This window comes from Lissotriton helveticus, chromosome 7 (genome assembly GCF_964261635.1).
Source record: "Lissotriton helveticus chromosome 7, aLisHel1.1, whole genome shotgun sequence".
In the NCBI taxonomy this organism is placed as follows: domain Eukaryota; kingdom Metazoa; phylum Chordata; class Amphibia; order Caudata; family Salamandridae; genus Lissotriton; species Lissotriton helveticus.
The window spans coordinates 1,371,808,604-1,371,827,531 of NC_136068.1; positions in this window are offsets into that span (position 1 = coordinate 1,371,808,604).

The window sequence follows — 18,928 nt, forward strand, 5'->3', positions numbered from 1 at the left end:
ACTAGAAGGTAAAATATCTATGAATGACTCCATATATATGTTATCTATAACCTTCACTAGCCAAACCCATCAGTACCATATTTCTCCTCAGTCTTTGACTCTAAAGAATAATGCCTAGGGATTTCCTTATACACCCACATTTCTCTCTGAGCACAACTCAGTAATTCTCTTCATTGAGCCCAATTTTCGCTATAATGGCTTATTTAAGATCTTCATAAGGTGCGGCACTCACAGGCTTAGCATCCTGACTTGCAGCTTGGACTTCTGCTGATAAAGGAGGTATACTGGCCCAACAATATTGCCTAAGAGGCTGCATTCTTAGCCACACCTTCAAAATGAATGAATACATAAGTAGAGTACTTCCTTGGAACCTATTTTTGTAAGATGGCAGATGGTACTTTAGGGTGTACTTTGGATTTAGCAACTGCTAGACTACCGAAGGCAATATTTTTTGCACTGCCATTTTGTGCTTATCTAGCAGTTTGGCCGTGAAGGCTATGTGAAAAAGCTTGCTTTCTTGTAGGGCCTTTTGAGAATACTATTTAAGAGCTATTGAAAATGTCTTTGACCTACTGCCACTTGGTACACTGTTGTGTCTACAACCGAAGCATCCTCAATCCCACTTCTACCACTACCTGCACATGCGTAGAAGTGGTAACACACCAATTGTAAATGTTATTATATAATTAATTAACTCTGTTTCCAGTATAACTTGGTCTTCGACTCAGACTGCTATGTTTTCCGGGCTCCTAAAATAAGTTAAAGGGTTTTTGTTGTTCTGCTATATGATAACAGCATTCGCCACAGCACACTCCAAAACACCTCCAGACTATACAATATCAACCTGCCTCCCACAAAACATCACCACCCCCAACCAATTCCGTACCATACTACATCATCACTACACTTGGCACACAATATAATCAGTAAGCTTAACACCACACTATAATGTGTTCAGTACAATGCAACTCGCATCACAAGACGTTAGTCCAGATCAATTCACACCTTACCGGATAGCACCCAGAGGCTGTGGAACAAGGGTGGAAATCCTAAATGAGACCCCCACCCTTTATCTCACACAACAACTCACTACGACCATATAACCCGTCACGTTGCCGTACCTCACATCACCCTCGCTGACTTCATACCTCCACACAGGACCATACATTCTATGGTGTACAACACAACACACCTCCCTGTTCACCATACCACATATGCCACATAGCAACACAAAACCTAACACCACACTAATGTACACCGCACCAATCTACACCACCCCGAATCGCAACATCCTACACAATGCACCACCGGATACAAGTATACTTATACCAGATTACAACATCCCACACTTTACACCAGGCCACATCACATGCTATCATATTGCACCACAGCCATCCATCAACCCCTCCCATAGTTCCCTATGGTTCCACATCATACTACACCACACCATGCAGTATGCAGGTCATTCAATATCACAACTATCCATATAAGAGCAATTACATGCACGATCACAGCAGGACTATACAACAACAAAGGTCACTTAGTACATATATCACCACACGGCACCACCCAACACACCAACATACCACACAAGCCAATATCATATCACACTACTCCACTTCAGTCTATCTCACTACAGCACATTATATCATACACCAACATATTCCATCATGTCGCATCATCAATTTTCAAGACCACATCTCTCAGTACCATACCCTCTCCACACACACAATACCACACCATGCCACACTTTCTCACACTTTGGCACATCATTTCATTACGTCTCACCTTAAAGGTCCGTGTACCACATCACCAAATGCCACATAACACCATACCTCACCTTACCACTCTAAATTGCAATGTAATTACTATACAACCCAATGCAGTACATTAGCCAAGACCACACTTGACTCCCCACACCACCCTCACCGCCCACTGCAACACCACATCAGCCTAAACCATACCAACCTGCTTCTTTACATAATACACAAGTCTGACACCGAAAAGGAGGGTGTTCAACATCTAGTATAAATCATCTATGTATTATGGCAAAACTCTTCCCATCACTTTGCCGCATCTCACAGCATCCTCCTTGACTTCATAACTCCACACAGGACCATACATTCTATGGGGTACAACACAACACACCCTACTGTACCACAACCCCCCTCCCTGTTCATCATACCACATATGCCACATAGCAACACAGAATCTAACACCACACTAATGTACACCACACCAATCAACACCACATCAAAACGCAACATCCTACACATTGCACCATCGGACACAAGTATAGTTATACCAGATTACAACATCCCACACTTTATACCAAGCCACATCACATGCTATCATATTGCACCACACACATCCATCAGCCCCTCCCACAGCTCCCTATGGTTCCATATCAGACTACACCACACCATGCAGTATACATGCCATTCAATACCACAACTATCCATATACGAGCAATTACATTGCACATCACAGCACAGCAGAACTATACAACAACAAAGTTCATTTAGTACATATTACCACACCGCACCCCCGAACACACCAACATACCACACAAGACAATCTCATATTGCACCACTCCACTTGAGCCTACCTCACTACAGCACATTATATCCTGCACCAACATATTCCATCATGTCATATCATCAATTTTCAACACCACATCTCTCAGTACCACACAACTCTCAACACACACACACACACACACAATACTACTCCATGCCACACTTTCTCAGACTTTGGCACACCATTTAATTACGTCTCACCTTAAAGGTCTGTGTACCACATCACCAAATGCCACATAACACCATACCATACCACACTAAATTGCAATGTAATTACTATACAACCAATGTAGTACAATAGCCAAAACCACAGTTGATTCCCCACACCACCCTACACCACCCACTGCAACACCACATCAGTCTAAACCATACCATACTGCTTCTTTACACAGGTTACAGCAAGACACAAGTCAGACACAGAAAATGAGGTTGTTCAACATCTAGTATAAACCATCTATCTATTATGACAAAACTCTTCCTGTCACGCCACCGCACCTCACAGCATCCTCCTTGACTTAAAACCTCCACACAGGACCATACATTCTATGGTATACAACACACCCTACTGTACCACAACACACCTCCCTGTTCACCATACCACATATGCCACATAGCACCACAAAATCTAACACCACACTAATGTAGCCACACCAATCTACACCACACCAAAATGCAAAATCCTACACATTGCACCACCGGATACAAGTATACTTATACCAGATTACAACATCCCACACTTTATGCCGAGCCACATCGCAGTCTATCATATTGCACCCCACCCCTCTATCAACCCCTCCCATCGTTCCCTATTCTTTCACATCCGACTACACCACACCATGCAGTAAACGGGCCCTTCAATACCACAACTATCCATATAAGAGCCATTACATTGCACATCACAGCAGAACTATACAACAACGAAGTTCAATCAGTACATATCACCACACTGCACCAGCGAACACCAACATCCCACACAAGATAATCTCATATTGCACCACTCCACTTCAGTCTACCTCACTACAGCTCATACACTAACATATGCCATCATGTCACATCATCATCAATTTTCAACACCACATCTCTCAGTACCACACCACTCTCAACACACTCAATACCACACCATGCCACACTTTCTCAGACTCTGGCACAACATATCATTACATCTCACCTTAAAGGTCTGTGTACCACATCACCAAATGCTTCATAGCACCATACCTTACCACACTAAATTGCAATGTAATTACTATACAATTCATTGTAGTACAATAGCCAAAAACACACTTGACTCCCCACACCACCCTACACCACCCACTGCAACACCACATCAGTCTAAACCATACCAACCTGCTTCTTTACACAAGTTACAGCAAGACACAAGTCTTACCCAGAAAATGAGGGTGTTCAACATCTAGTATAAACCATCTATTATAGCAAAACTCTTCCAGCAAAACCTCACCCTGCTGGGCCAAAGAGAGCTGTAGTATAATATAAAAATATAATGCAAACCATTCAGCCCTTACCCAGAGGCATCTGCTTGCTTACATCCACAAATGGACAAACAATAACCTCGAGGCTCAGGGATAGAGACACACCACCACTGTGCAAATTGAGCAAAGCCACCACAAATACACTGACAACAAATCAGGAATACACAAGTCTGATTTCCCCCAATAAATGAACCTTCTGTTGGAGAGCAAACTGCAATAACACTTAAGGGTGTTAACAGACCATGTAAACTGTCTAGGGTGGCTAAATAAAAACACCTACCATAACATAACAGAGTTCTTTCCTATTTGCACAGTTGCTACTAACACCGTATCAGGTTTACTTCCTCGCTTTCTGGATATCCAAGTCCATTTTCGTCTTCGGCTCAATACACCACAGAAAGTCCTATTTTGACACACTAAGTATGTAGATTTTAAAGGTCGTTATGGCAATGGAGGGATGTCTACCGTGGTCTGAGACACTTTTAATTGCACGAGGATTTGGAAAACAAAAATCTTCTGTCATCTAGATTATGGAAGGTCTAGACTCATCCGCAGAAGTGCTCTACAGCATAAACCAACGTGGGATCTGCTTCCCAGGGAGCTTGAAAGGGGTCATCTGGTGAACAATGTCACATGAGCTCTGAAAAGCCATCAGTTATGCTAGAACACATTTCTCATTCAGAATGCTGGTCAGGGGCTTCAGCACACTAAAACTGTAGGTGTTCTAAGAGCATCCTTCTGTTACTGAACAAGCAAGTGTATCAAATGAGCATGACAAAAAGTTTTAAGTGGGGAGTTGAAAGGGATGGAATCGGGTGAATGATATTCTGAGACCTTTTTTAGTGAAAATGTGGTTCAGTTTGCATTATGGTGCGATATTATGAAACATTTGAATACATTGTGTCAATTTATTTTTAAAACAAATATTAAAGAAATGAGTTACTTAGAAGAGACCATTAATAAATCGGAGTGGTTTTAGCCATGCATGCACGCAAGGGTAAAATAATTTGTGGATTGGTTTGTTTTCGCACCCTACTTTAACACATGTCTGTCTCCACATTTCCCAATTAAAAGACTCAAATGATTCTTGTTTGCGATGTTGGCAAACTTTAAAAATGAGCTATTGGTTACATTAGTGCCTTTTATGTGCCTCGTTCTTGTAATCTGATATCACACTCTCACAAGAGCGGCATACCTTTGTTCTCTGGGCTCTCCTTAATTTACGTTGATCTTTCACTGCTTTTGAGCACGCAGCTAATGCTGTTTGAAAATTTCACAGATTGAAAGGCTTCACTGTTTTCCATCACCTTTCTTAACTCCTTCCAGGTCTGGTGGTGCTGTATCACCTGCTGCACCCCTAGTTCCAACACCCGGGGGGCGCCAGTTGTTGAAATTGCGAGTGATATAGGTGTGGACAAAAAGAAGTTTGTGTTTTTCTATCTACACCGGATGGTACCTTTGGGAATGTACAACACAAGGAGTATACTCTGTGTATGGGAGTATGGATCTGTACTCCTGCATCAGCACATGTACTTCAAGGCACTTTCATTTAGGAATAGTTTCCACAGATTGACAGGTTCATGTATGTTTTAGCTCTAGCACAAAGAAGCATAGGAATCAGTGCTTAATTTGAGCTGGTGTTTTCCAGTGCTCAGCCGGCGCTTAATCATCAACACCAGTGCTTTTCATTAGCCCCAGTTAAGGACACATTCATTTATGCATAGGGAGATTAAGTGATTTGTCCGGAATCTCAGGATGTTGAGCCGATACCGTGGCTAAAACCAGGTTCCCATGTGCTGAAGTCAGCAACTCTGGCCATTACGCCACATCCTCTCCCCACTTTCGTGGTTGGTAGTTGGTTCTGTTTTAGGCTGTGCTAACAGGAGAAATGGGCTGGTGCAGGCTGCCTCCTGATAAGAACCCCAGCCCTTATTTTTTACAAATTAACCACTGCAAAGAATGGTCGACAGCGTACCATTTTTGCAACTGAGATCAAGAGAGCCAAAACCTGTGTATCCATGAGACATGGACTCAAAGCAGTAAAGCTACAATAAACAAGTGTTGTCAATACTGCAGTGGATTGAATAGAAGACAATCACGAGGAGGATAGCAGCGGTGCCAAATAAGGGGATACAATGGCAGGGTGCTGAGGTTTGTAATGCCACGTCTGTAATTGTTAAATGCAATGGTGTTGTCTGAGCCCTGGGCTGTGCACTTTGTATCCTGGCTGCTCTAAATACAAATGTACTAGACTAACAGCATCAACTGATGTTTTCACACTCACCCTGAAAACATCAATAGGTTTCTCAAATGAATGCAAACATGCATAGAATGTTGATAGGAAGTATTGTCATTGTCGATTTCCCAATAACATTACTGTACTTCCCCTAAACAGTATGAGACTGAGAATAGCCAGCACTACAAGTACTGGAATGCTGGCTGTGTTTAGTAAAGATCGTGTATCAGTATGCTGAGGAGTGTGCTCCCAGAAGATGCAGCAGGAGAAGGCAAGCAGTCAATAAAATGTTGTGTCTGGGGTAGAACTAGGGCGCAGAGCAGCAGCCAGTGCACCTACCACAACTGGCCCATTGTAATACATCAGATGCCGGAGACCACCAACACTTAAGGTATGTGTATAAAAGGCATTGTTTTATTTGTAATTTTTACCCTCTTAAAGCTGTTAGGTCTCTATGACATAGTACTACAATAATACCTATATGCATGCTTATTTTACAGTTATTCCTTGTCTAAAGTTTTTAACAAATACCAGAACTGCCTTATAGAATAAAAACAAAATCCATAGCTACTTACATTAAGTATAGAGTGTGTTTCATCAGCGTGGCTGTTTCCCCTCTGCGCCATGTTAACTCTGTAGTCTTCTGCAAAGCCTGTTTACCCGCAAAGATATAATTAGGTGCTCCAACAAATTTCAGAGTGCAAGTGTAGTTACGTCCCTATTTCAATTTTTTCTCTGCACACTCCCAAGGTGTTAAAAGCGTGCCTTAAAAAAGTCATACTTTCACCGGCCTCTCCCTGCCTAAGAACATCATGACTGTGCATATTTCCAGACCCTCGGCTCCACCCTTTGCAAGACTCCATGCTTATCAGTTCATGCCAGCTCTCTCCCCACGTAGAAGACTCTTCGTGTCTTAGCAGTCTTTTAGGCGGTTTAAAATTAGGCGCTGAAAATGTTACATCAGCACACTTACATTTTTGGTTTTGCCGCTCTTATGAAACTTTGGTCCGTCCCGCTCTTTTTGGGGCTGAAAAAGCATTTTTTCTTCACCAGGTTACATCTCCAGGCTGGTTGGTTTGCCGCCTTTTGTGGAACTTGCTCCGTCCATCCCACTTCTGGGCTGCAGCAGCCTATTTTACCATTGCAAAAATATGCCTGTACATGTTGCTGAACCCTAATGCATGCTGTATAAGAGTGCCATGTTTCTCAGCCATGTCCCCACACTCACACGTAGAGCCAAAGCCTCAGTTGCATAGCACAGGTCTTTATTTATTTTTTCTTTTCATACTTAGTGTCATTTACATAAGAGACTTTCAAATAGGCTGTACATAGTGTTGCACCAGGAAACTTACAGTCTAGGTTTGTGACAACACATTACCCTGTTAAAGAACCCTGCAAGTGTCTGTTACTCAGCCCCCAGTTGCCTTACATACTAACCTCTGTTTATCAATCCTACCACATTACTCCCACTTAGAAAGAAATCACAATTGCACAACAAATGTCTTTATTTATGCATTTATTTTAAAATTTCCTTTTCATAATAGGCATCATTTTACATCAGAGCCTTTAAAATATTTATTTACTTTTCCTTCATAATTAATGGCACTTACAGCAGAGGCTTTCAACATTGGCTGTGCATGGTGCTGCACCAGCAACCTTACAGTTTAGGTCTGTACATCCCATTACCCTGTTAAAGAACCCTGCACAGGCCTGTTACATAGCCTACACAACTGCATTACATACTTGCCCCCCTGTTTATCATCCCTAATACATTACACACCCGTAGGAAAGAAATCACAATTGCACAACAAATGTCTTTATTTATGTATTTATTTTAAAATTTCCTTTATTATGGCTTCCATGACAGGCATCCTTGTACATCAGAGACCTTAAAATATTTATTTATTTTTCTTTTCATAATTAGTGTCATTTTACACCAGACACTTTAAAATTTAGGCTGTGCAAAATATTGCACTGGCAAAATAGCAGTCTGGGGCTGATGCAGGACCGTCCTCCATGTTACAGAACAATGCCATGGCATGTTACACGGCCCCCCAGCTGCCTTACATACGGGTCCCCGGTTTATCAGCCCTAACGCATTACTCCCCCGTAGAAAGAAGCCACAGTTGCATAAAACTTATCTTCATTTTATTTTTTATTTTATTTATTTTCCATTTCATAATAGGCATCATTTTACACCAGAGACTTTACTATTAGGCTGTGCAAAATATAGCAATGGAAAACTACATGTTTAGGCTTGCTGCAGCACACTCCACCATGTTACAATGCAGTGCCCTGGCATGTTACACGGCCCCCAGCTGCTGGATTACATACTGTCCATGTTTATCATCCCTAATACATTACTCCCACGCAGAAAGAAGCCATAGTTGCACACTTGTCTTTATTATTTTTTATTTTATTTTCATAACTGCTGTAATTTTCCATCAGAGCCTTTTTAAAATTAGGCGGCAAAATTACTGCCCCAGCAAACAAAAGGTCTAGGTTCCCGCCTCTTCTGCGGCCAATGGATTTCCAGCCCTCTGCTGGCTATGGCTACGCCCCCCTACACAGCAGGCCACCACTCAGGAACACCATCGCCATCAGACACGCCTCCTAGGGGCTGGCCTATCCCCCAAAAAAGACCCTGCAACACTCTAGTGATCCCAGTCCACAGATGGGCCACGACGCTGCTCATGCAACATCAGCCTGCAGCCTCAACTAGCCAACGGACATGCCCAGACATGTCTCTCTGCATGCCCAGACATGTCCCTGCTGACCCGATCAACATGGCGCACACCGGTAAGTCCCTGCTCCCACAACCCTAAACACTCCTCTAGGCCCTACTGCCTGCCTTGCCGCTAGCCCTAGCTACCCCCACACCATCACTCTACATCCATTGACACACATCCATTAATTCCTGTGTGAAGGGCACTCGCACCCTACACCTGCCCCACTTCCACCACTGCCCCTCTGGGGGGAGCCCTCAGACCCTGGACTTCCTGCCCTGGACTTCCTGGGAGGGACTTCCTGCCCTGGACTTCCTGCCAGGGGCTTCCGGGGGAGGGACATCCGGGGCGGGACTTCCGGCTCCTACGTCACTTCCAGGGGGGCGTTCCCACCTGTCAAAAAATGAATGGTGATGAAAGCTATCATTCCCTTACTACTATGGAATATTCAGATTCTTTGCTCTGAGCGGCTGACATTAATAATATGTTCTGTAAACGTGGCCTATAATATCTGTGGTTTAGCCCCGTCTCCATTCTGAAAGCAGATTAATAAATCTCAAAGACCAATAACTGGCCTTGTGTCAAAAACAGGCCATCGGTTTTGCTTGTAGAAGTTCCAACTCTCCGGCATACTTTAAGAACATGCATGGAAGGATGCGGCTTGCCCACTTTCAATAAGGTCCCGATTTTCTGAGTTTAAAATAGAATTTCGATCGTTCGTGTATTTATGAAGCAATGTGTTAAGTTTCACCTGGGCGCTGGCCCCACCAACAGGATTGTGCTGCTGATAGTGGTAAGTTGTTGTGCACTTAGGGCCAGATGTACAACTAAATTTGGCAGTCGCAAATGTTATTTTATCTTATAGCGCTGACCTGACCGGTGGGTATTGGAGCGCTTTACATCAATTCCAGGGCATGTTAAACACAAATACAATGATGCGGACAATCCCGAAATACAAATACTGAAAAGTCAGAGTGCCAGAGAGAACAGGATAGAGGGCTAGCTAGCTTAGAGTCAAGGCAGAGTGAGGAGTCGATTACAGCGCTCCAACAGCTCCTATCGGTGCACTAGGGATCGATCGAGGAACATGATTTTGAGATGGCTTTTGAAATTTGTAAAGGAGGGATTAGTTCTTATGTGGGGAGGAATACAGTTCCATATTTTGGGCTCGTTTCTGGCGAATGATCTGGTCGCTGTTTTTCTGTTTACGAGCTTCAAGTGGTATGAGTAGAAGGGTGTTTGAGCTTTTAAGGTTCCTATTCTGTCCTGTTTTTTTGAGTTTGGCAGCCAGGTATTCGTGTTTGCCGGTGTGTAGGGCTTTGTGAGTGATACAGGCTGTTCTGAAGTTAGCCCGCATTTCAACTGAGAGCTATTTGAGTTCTCTGAGTGCCAGTGAGATGTGCTCGTATTTTTTGAGTCCAGTGAACATTCTGGCAGCCGCGTTGAGAGTAGTTTTAAGGGGAACAAGGTTTGCTTTTGGAATTCTTGTGAGGACTGCCTTACCGTAATCTAGTCTTGACAGCACCAATGATTGAGTGGCTTGTTTGAGAACTTTGGGTGGGATGAAATGTTTTGTTTTGTTCAATAACTTCAGGTTGAGGAAGGCGCTCTTAGCTGAGTTCTTAATGTATGGTCAAGTCCAGTTTCGGGTCTAGCGTGATGCCTAGTGATTTAACAGAGTCCGCCAGGGTGAGGTTTTCATTGTGCGCATCGATGGTTTTTAGCCAATCTACCATTTGGGGGTTCTGTGCTTTGTTTGATATGAGGAGTAATTCAGTTTTGTCAGGATTCAGTTTTAGGTGATTGCTTGCTAACCAGAGTTGAACTTCCTTCAGTATGCCGTTGAGTCTTTGAATGTCCTTCGCAGAGGAGATTTCCAAGTATACCTGCTTATCGTTAGCATACAGATGGAAGGGTATGTTAGCTTTTTGGAGTAGGGTATTGAGGGGTTGCATGTAGATGTTGAATAGTTGAGGGGAGAGCACTAACCCTTGAGGAACTCCCCTGCTGACTGGGTGCAGGTCAGACTCGAAGTTATTTATTTTAATTCTCTGGGAGCGGTTGTGTAGGAAGGAGGAGAACCATTGAGGACTACCTCATCCATCCCTGCCCTTTCTTGCAGAACCTTGATGAGAAGTTTGTGATCGAATGCAGCCGATAGGTTGAGGGGAATAAGGAGGCAGCATTGATCTGAGTCTAGAGATTTGTGGATGTCACGATGATGTTGAGGATCGCGGTTTCTGTGCTGCAGCCTTTCCTGAAGCCAGATTGATGGGAGTCAAGAAAATTGATACTGTCCATGTTAGTTGTTGTAGAACACACCTTTCTAAGATTTGGAATAGAAGAGGGAGATTGGAGACGGGTCTGAAGTTCTTCAGATCGGATGTATCTAGGCCAGGTTTTTTCAGCAGTGGGGTGACTTGACCCACTCAGAGGCAGTCAGTGACGATTCAGCTTTTTAGAGAACTGTTTATAATCTTGCACCAGAGTGGGGCTAGGGCGCATTTCCGTTTTTTGGTCATTTGCACAGGTAAAGGGTCTAAGATATGCGCGGAGGGCTTGAAGTTGGAGATCAAGTTGATTATCTCAGCTTCAGGAATGGGGTGGAAGAGTAACCAGTATATGGTGTGGGGTAAGAGAGCGGTGCCATGTGATCCAGCCGTGCTGCTATTGAAAAGGGGGGGCTGTTATGGACCAGAGAGAGCTCGATCTTGGAGATCATATCATTGAAGAAGTTGGTAAAGTTATCGCAAAGTTCTTTGGATGCCTGTACAGTGAACGTGGCTGGTTTGGATGTTTGTTGTCTGATGATATTGAAGAGCTCCATGGGGCTATTCTTTGCATTGTCCAGTGCGGAGCGGAAAAACATGGATTTGTTTGTTCTTGATGTGGTTGTTGTACTTCTTCCGGACTGATCTGAGTTGATCGTGATGGATACTAGTAGGATTATTCCTCCAGTGTCTTTCAGAGGCTCTTAATTGTCTTTTTTTTTCTTCAAGGGTGCTAGTTGATTTAGCAAGACCCCCATGTTCGCATTGTAGAGCGAGGTGAGATCTGTTGTACAGAGAAGCTCGTTGCTGCTGGGGGGGAGCGTGCTTAGCCTTTCTTCCATGACGTTTAGAGGAATCTTGGTGAGATTTCTAGACCATTTTGGTGGGTCTTGCGTGGGTGGCCCGAATAGCACTTTTTGGTTCATGTGGAATAGGATCATGTGGTGATCCGACCAGTCCACAGGAAGAATCTAGTCAATCGTGATTGCATCTCGCTGAGCGATGATGGCATCCAAGGTAGCTCCTTTGTTGTGAGTTTCCTCTGTACAATGTTGGAATAGATTATTGTCACATAGAAGATTGCTTAGGGTTTGAATTAGCGTGTTGCTCGATTCGTTACATCGTAGGTTCAGATAACCAGGATTAGGCGTCTCCCAGTGTGCAATGTAAAATCAGGTCAGAGAAATGTTCCCCGAATGTGGGAGTGTTACCTGGAGGGTGGTAGAGAAGGTGACAGAGTATTGGATTGTTGTCCGTAATTTTGATGTTGACAGTAAGGCATTCAGAGGAGTTGTATTTACATGAGTCCATTTCAATGATGTCGATGTGGTCCTTGTGGATGATAGCTACACCTCCACCTCATTGATCTTTCCTATCTTTGTTTACAATAGTAAAACCAGGGGGCACAAGCATATCTAAGCATGGTGGTGAGATCTCATTTAGCCAAGTCTCCGTGATAAACGCTATGTCTGTCTTGAGAGAGGATGGCTTCTGCTAATTCTGTTGCATGTTTAGTGGCTGATCTGCAATTGATGAGCATGCAGTTGGTGGAGAACCCTGATTTGCTGAGATTGTTTCCAGGAGGGGCCCTAGGTATGGAGGTGAGGAAGGGTGGAGGTCTGTGGGTTTTTGTGGGGGGTAGTCTCTTCTGATGCCCGTGATTAATTGAATTTTAGAGTTGGGGGAAGGTGTGGGAGGTGAGTTGTATGTGGAGGCTTGAACTGCTGCTTCTTCTTCAGACATTGCAGCTATGGTTCTAGAAAGTCTGCATGTCTGGGTCTCGCCCTCCTTTCTTGGGGGACTCTGTATCTGGGAAGCCCGGGCAATGGTTCTAGTGTGACTCAGTAGCACGGTCTCTGTGTCAGTTCTAGTGGGACACTGTAACCAGGTCGCGTGGGTGGTTGAAGCCCCTATCGGGTATTTTGGAAGGTTAAGGTTGGTCAGAGTAGTAGACCTAGGGCGGGGTTGCTGGGGTTTTCGGGATTTATCGAGGTTGGATAGGATTTCGTTTAGGCCCAGTAATATTATTTCTAGCTGACTTTCTAAGAGGGTCAGACGGTGCGCCATGTTTTCCAGAGCTGGGGAGATGACGGCTGGGTTAGGGCCTTCTTGTGGTGTAGGGGGCTGGACTAAGTTAAGTTATTTTTTGCTGTTTGTGACTTGCTGTTTGTGTTGCTTTGCTGCCTCTCTTTTCAGCCCTTGCTGAGGGATGCCAAGGGTTGTACCAGGAATTCAGCCTTGTGAATTCTGCAGGGGTGGCATAGTGACCGGGGTACGTCAATTCTACAGGGGTGACATAAAGGACGAGGCCAGAGCCCACGGTGTAGGGTTCGCGAGTTCCTGCTGGTGCGACTGGAGAGGGGGGGGGCGGTTGGGTCTGATGTTCATCGCAGGGTAAGGGGATGTGCTTCGCGGGGGTGCAGGAATGAGTAGAGGCTCGAGAGGGGAGTGGGAGGGGACTGGGAATTAATGTTTGCTCCATCTGGAGGGCCAAGTTGTCCGGGGAAGGGAGTGGGGCAAGGGAGGTTGGAGCTTGTGGAGATGGGTGGTTCGGAGTGTAGGGAAGAGGGAGTCAAAGGCCTCTAGGGTCTCATTGTTTGCCTGTATCAAGAGTGTGCCATTTGAGTAAATGGTCTCTGAAGTGTTCCCATTCCGAGTTGAGTGGTTAGGGAGAGAGGTCGACAGTTTGCAGTTGTGAGAGGTGGTCGTCATTTTGGAGATGCAAAGATGCGTCCTTAGTGTGGTGTTCCGTGTGAAAGATGAGATCCATTTTATCTGCCCTTTGGAGGCGCAATGGTAAGTGTCAGCGAATAGTGTATCTGGGTATTGTCTGATTAGTCTATGTTTAAAGTTTCTTTCCGCTTTTGGGGAGAGGTTCGGGGGAAGATAATTGCGAAGGAGTTCGTGCCTTGCGGTTTAATGTGGGTCAAAATAGAGGGATGGCGAAATTTGAGTGCTCGGAGACATTATTGCATTTCTTAGAATAATGGGCCGTACTTCTGCTATGGTGCGGGGTTTGTGGGAAATCGGGCTGTTTGTGACCGCAAAATAGGTCTGCCCTATTTGCAAACCCTTTTTTTGCGAGTCGGTAACCTATTACCGACTCGCAAAAGAGGGTTTGCGACTTGCTATTAGGAAGGGCCATGCCAAGGGCGTCCCTTCCCAATAGCGAGTCATACTTCAATGTACAATTATTTTGCGACCGCAATTGCAGTAGCAAAACACTTGCAATTTACCACCCGTTTCAAATGGATGGTAAGCCACTCCCAAACGAGAAGGGGTCCCCTTCCCCTTTGTGACTGGTAGTGAAAATATTTTTTAAGAGCAGGCTGTGGTGCCACAGACCACTGCCTATACTTCTTTTCAAACGTGCCACTCCAACTTATTTATATACAACTGTGGATGGGAAAACAAAAGTTTTGATGATCAAATATACATCTCGTCTGCAATTTGATAATAACGGTGTTGAGTCCACTTTGTTTGTGAAGTCTTAGGGGTCTATTACGATGGCGGGCGGACAATGCCGGCCTGCCACCATAAAGGTCAACATGACCAACCGCAAGAGGTTCCTGTCAGGATGCGACCGCCACCATGGTGGTCACATCCTGTATATATAACATTATGGTGGGTGGTGCTGTATTCAGCACCCACCACAATGTTAAACAGGCATGTTGTGCATTTGCCTGCACAACGTGACAGACACCACGCGGTGCCTGCCATGTTGTGCATGCAAATGCAGGGTGGGCACAATAGGTACCCCCCTTGTGCCCCCTCCACCCCCCCAACATCCTGGGGGCCCACAATAGGGCCCCAACTGCAAACACCGCATGCCTTCCTGCCTGCATTATAATATGGATGGCGGTGTCTTGCAGACACCGCCACCATATCAGGCTCCTTTTCTGCCCGGTCACCTGTATGACCAGCGGGAAATGGGTGGACGGTCTTTCCGTCTGCCGGCTGGACACACAGAGCCAACTGTACAGGAGCAGTTACCTAGTCAATCAATGGTTTAGCTGCTGCGCCATCAAAACAAATATTTCCTCACTCCGGGCGCCATTTTGTCTGAGGGCGGAGACAAGCCAAAGCAAACCACAGCAAACATGTCCGTGGTGCAAGATGCCGCATCGGCAGGAGGAGCTCCCCAAGCTGCAGCTCCAGCGCCAGGAGCAGGACAGGGCAGACAGAGAGAGGCAGGACAGCAAATAGTGGGCGCAGTGATCCAACAGTCGCCACACTCCCAGATAAACCCAATCCCTCCATTCAGCGCGCTAGCTGACCCGGGCACAGCAGCGCCACGCTGGGCGGTATGGTTGAGTCGCCTGAACAACTACTTCACGGCCACCAGGGAAAAAGACAATGAGGTAAAAAGGTCGTTGCTACTACACTTTGGGGGCGACAAACTCTACAAATTGTTCCTACATCTGCCGAACACCGGAGCCGCAACAGACTACAATGCTGCGGTACAAGCATTGAATGCCCACTTTGACCCACAGTTGAACCCCCATTATGAAAGGGTTAAATGCAGGCAGTCCCGGCAAAGGGAGGGAGAGACAATGGATGCGTTTCATGCGCGGCTGAGGGAGCTGATAAGCACGTGCCCGGATGACGATCAAGAAAAAGAGGTAACCGCACAACTGATTCAGGGATGTAAAAACAAACACCTAAGGACATTAATCCTGAGACAGCCACGCATAACGCTGGATGAAATTCTGATGCTGGCTAGATCACACGAATTGTCTGATGCACGAGCCACAGCGATGGAGTCCGCAATCAACCCATCAGCAAGTACTGAAGTGGCTGTCAAGACGGAGAGAGTAGATGCAGTGCGGATTAGCAATCGCGGAGGCAGAGGAAGGTGGCCAACCAGAACACAGCGGCGTGCGCAATGTGGCTCATGCGGATATGAGGATCACATCAGAGACAGCTGCCCAGCGCGAGGCAAGACGTGTGACAAATGTGGAGGCAACAATCATTTTGCGAGCGTCTGCAGGGGTGGTGCAAGAGGAAACTCACGAGGACAAGGGCCAGCGGGGAGGAAAACACCCACCAGAGCTGCTCGACAACTAGCCATAGAAGACACACGGGAAGTATACCCGTCAAGAGGGAACAGAATATCATCCCGCCACCCACAACGGCTGGATGACTCCTCAACTGACGATGAAGAAGAGTGCTATTATGTATCCTTCGTGAGTGAGCTTAAAAGAAGAAGAAGACCACAGCCGAAATGTCAGATCCAAATTGATGGGTCAACAGTTACTGGAGTAATAGACACTGGGGCTACGATCAATGTCATGGGCATTCAGCATTACAAGGCGCTGCGACCTAGACCCCAACTGGTACCCTCCAAGGCTCGCATACTCACATATGGTAGCAAGACTCCTTTGACTTTGAGAGGAAAAATGACAGTGCAGGTGAAAGCGGAAGATCAGGAGCTAACGACAACGTTCCATGTAATTGATAAGGAAGCAGACTTGTTAGTAGGCAGTCACACGGCAGAGGACCTCAAGCTAATTGCATTCGCAAATGCCGTCAAAGCATTCCACACAGAGGAGATCCTTCAACTATTCCCGTTGTTATTCCAAGGACTAGGCACCATTAAGAGACCTCCTGTCAAGCTACATATTGACAAAGCCATACAACCCGTTGCGCTCAGGCATCGGAGAATACCATTTCACCTGCGATCGGCAGTCGAACAGGAGCTCCTCAAGTTGGAAGAGCAAGGAGTCATAGAAAAAGTAACAGGACCGACACCGTGGGTATCACCGATGGTGATTGCGGAGAAGCCTTGACAACCTGGCAAAATTCGTATATGTATTGACATGAGGATGCCTAATAAAGCGATCAAGAGAGAGAGGCATCTCACGCCCACAGTGGATGACATATTAACTGATTTGAATGGAGCACAATGGTTCTCCAAGTTGGACTTAAACGCTGGTTATCATCACGACGTTTTCAACGCACTTAGGTCTGAGGAGGTATAAGCGGTTGAACTTTGGTATCACATCGGCAGCTGAAATATTTCAGAACACGATCAAAGAAATTCTATCAGGACTGAACGGGGTGTTAAATGTCAGCGATGACATCCTCATCCATGCAAAGACCAGCGAGGAACACCACAGGAGGCTGAAAGCCACACTCAGGAGGCTAGCAGAGTTTGGTGTCACGCTGCATAAAGAAAAATGTCAATTTTTCCAACAATCAATAGAATTCTTCGGATACGTCTTCGACTCAGAGGGAGTAAAAGTAGACCCTAGGAAATCTACAGCCATCAAGAGTGCCCCAGCCCCGACCATGGCATCAGAGGTACGAAGTTTTCTGGGTATGGCCCAATACTGTGCCAGATTCATCCCGCAACTTGCCATGCTGGCTGAACCGCTGAGGAATCTAACCAAAAAAGAAAATCCATGGAAGTGGTCACAGGCAGAAGAAGAATCCATTGGTAAAATAAAAGCGGCATTGCTCGACAGCACAACGATGGCCTACTTTGACACGACACGGCAGACGGAAATACTAGTGGACGCCAGCCCCGTAGGGCTAGGGGTATTGCTGACACAGGAATCGGAGCCAGGAGTGTGGGTGCCACTGGCGTGCGCAAGCAAGGCACTGACAGCAACGGAGGCCAGATACTCGCAGATTGAGAGGGAGGCGCTGGCCGTAAAATGGGCGTGTAACCATTTTCATCTGTACATCACTGGACAGCCTTTCAGAATGGTCACAGATCATCAGTCTCTAGTGCCGCTATTCAAAGGGACGGCCGCACACCCCCTGCCACAGATCGAAAGATGGGCCATTCAGGTCCAACACTACCAAATGGATCTAGTCTACAGGCCAGGAGCAAAGAACCCGGCGGATTTTCTGTCAAGACATCCCCCGGTAGAAGACAGTGGGGTCGTTGAGCAAGAAAATCGGACTGAAGAATTCGTAGATATGGTGTCCCAGCTGTCATGCCCCCAAGCCCTTGCACCAGAAGACATCGTGGTCCAGTACGGAGACGACGCGGTCATCATGAGGGTGAATGCGGCTATAGACGCTGGATCATGGGAGAACTTCCTTCGGAACATGAGAGACTGGGATGAGGCTGACCGGACTTGTTTGTCCCAGTTTTGGAGACTACGCAATGAACTAAGTAGAGCCAACAATGGACTCATACTGAGAGGATCAAGAGTGGTGATTCCCCTCCCACTCCAAAACAGGGCAACCTCACTAGCTCATGAGGGACACCAAGGAACTAAACGGATGAAAGCCAGAATGAGGGAAAGGTGTGGTTTCCTCACATGGATGAAAAAGTAGATGCATGGGTAAAGAATTGCCGAGCATGTCAGTTGACCAGCACTGCGGAGACGCCTGCCTCCATCATCACGGAAGAGCCACCACCAGCACCCTGGACCTGGGTCAGCCTGGATTTTGGAAGCTTTCCAGATGGGAGAGTAACTGTGGTATTAGTGGATAGCTACACTAAATACCCCGTGGTAGAAGTGGCACCATCCACCAGTTTTGCAAATGTCCAGCCGATCCTCAGCAAAGTATTTGCAATGTTTGGCATCCCCCAGATGGTGAAAAGGACAACGGGCCCCCATTCCAGGGTCAAGAATTCAAGGAATTTATGCAAGGACTTGGAATAAAACACCGA